We start from the raw sequence: 2,022 nt of genomic DNA, 5'->3' as shown, positions 1-2,022 counted from the left end.
GGGGGGGGGTGACCCCCACCACGCAATGCAAACCACCCACCTCTCCCATTCTGCCATTGCCGTGCTGTTGTCCGCGCGGGGAAGAGTTTATCCGCTTGGGTTTTTTAATGTTTTAACAGCAAAAGAGAAACCTGCCCCGGCTGGGGCAGGCGGGCTGGGAGCGGGCGCTGCCGAGGCTGCACCGCGGGCTGGGGCCGGTTTGCAAGCTGCAGCTCGACGTGGTTTTGCAAGCCCAGGCCGGAGGAAAGTGCTGGACTTTGCGAGGGTCAGAGCCTGCTTATCCCCCCCCCCACCCGCTGGAAAAATGCGCGATCCTTGCGAATTTGTTGCATTGCCTTGATTGCTTGTTTAGTTAGCGATTTTGCCAACTTCCTGATGGTTCATTTCTGATCCTGCAAAAGAACCGCATTTCCTTTTTGCCTTGAGAGGGGGAGAGAGAGAGACACGAGCGGAGGCTGGGGGCTGTTGAACTCGGCAATCTGTACGTACCGGACCCCTTCTCTTTCCTCCCCACTCCCAGCACTTCTCTAACCCTCCTCCTCTTCCTCCCATCCCAGCCCAGCCTTTGCAGCTCCAGCCAGGGACTTTCCCCACGCGGGGAAACTGCTTGTCCCTGAGAAAACACCTTCGGCAGATGCAGGGTTGTCTGATACATTGCAATCGCTGTCCTCTCAGCCCTTCTCTCTCAGAAGAGCAGGGTCTTTCCCTAGCCCTAATCAGCATCCAGCATCATTATTTTTAAAGCATCTTGCTTTTACTTCACATTCATTTTTGTTCTCTTCTCCAGTTTTGCATTAGACTTAAGAGACCAGATCTGCTTCCCAAAGTGGGCTTATAAACATATTACTCTGTTTTAGAGAATCACAAAGCCATTTAAGCAGGATGTGCTGTGGAGTGAGAAAACCTCTTCTTTATACCCCCCACCCCCCTTTCCTAGGTTTCACATATATTTTATTGCTTCCTTCAGAAATATTCCTTTCACAGGCATGTCTTTTTTTACCTGCTTGCTTGAAAGGACTCATGACATTGGGAAGGGGAAAAAAGTGAATAAACCTAGACAAAAAAAAAAAGCAGAGCCAACTTTATAAAGGAATGAATAGAAGGTTTTAAACCTGGTTTTGTGCAGGGTGATGTTGGTCATATCAATGGAGGTTTTTAATAAGATCTGCAGGAGGTCAGGAGTTGAAGAAGAAGAATGGCTTGATCCAAAAGCTACAGAAGCCAGTGGGAATTTTGGATTGGGCCCAATGGGAATTTTGGATCGGGCCCTAAAGAAATAAATTCTGAAAAGGTCTTAGAAACGATATTATAGTAAGGAGGAAAATCCATGCGACTCTCAGAGAATGGCGCTTTGTTTAACTGTGTCTGGGAAAGAGCCGAGCAAGAGCCAGGCTGCCTTAGCGTTCCTCTACTTGAAGGTCCTTCTGGAATTTAGGGAAAGTGGGGTGAAATCCTGGCCCCCTTTTAAATCACCTGCAAAACAAGGCCTGGATTAAATCTTCCAGATTTGCATTTTGGTCATTTTAGTGGTGCATATCCAGACTATACTGAACGCAGAAGAGTTATTCTGGATTTAGACTGGTGTAACGGAGCAGAGTTGGGTCCAGATATGCATGTATATGTGCTTACACACATATGCTTGTGCATCAGCAGCTGGGGAGATGACTGTATGTGCATGTATACTTTTGCACAAAAGCACTTGTCTGCCTCCATTGGTGCATATGTACATATGTGTACATGTGTCCTGCTTTGGCAAAGGGATGGTGTGCGAACACTGAGGTGTGACCGCCCGTGTCCACACGTGCACGTCCAGTGGGAAGAATGCATGCACACCCCTCTCTGTTTATGAATGTGCGTGTGCATGTTTACGAAGGGGGGGTCCATGCGCATGCATGTCTAGGAACGTGCTGGCTGGCATGGGCGAGCACATACGTGTGGGTGTATAATATACTTGCGGGCATGTGGGTTGCTGCACCAGGTTAGCCATCTCATACGAATTTCAGGGAGGAGAGACAGAGAAAA

At 48.6% G+C, this 2,022-nt stretch overlaps 1 long non-coding RNA gene across 1 annotated transcript in view; it reads left to right on the top strand.

Annotated features, from left to right (window-relative positions):
- Positions 1–256: 256 nt before the first annotated feature.
- LOC109289435 overlaps positions 257–2,022 on the top strand; it is a 99,400-nt gene continuing 97,634 nt past the window's right edge. The window contains exon 1 of the long non-coding RNA XR_002095364.1: positions 257–481. This is a non-coding gene — a long non-coding RNA (uncharacterized LOC109289435). The remainder of the gene's footprint in view (positions 482–2,022) is intronic.

Source organism: Gavialis gangeticus, unplaced genomic scaffold, assembly GCF_001723915.1.
Source record: "Gavialis gangeticus isolate Ggan-Ray unplaced genomic scaffold, GavGan_comp1, whole genome shotgun sequence".
In the NCBI taxonomy this organism is placed as follows: Eukaryota; Metazoa; Chordata; order Crocodylia; family Gavialidae; genus Gavialis; species Gavialis gangeticus.
This window is presented reverse-complemented; position numbering and strand designations above follow the sequence as displayed.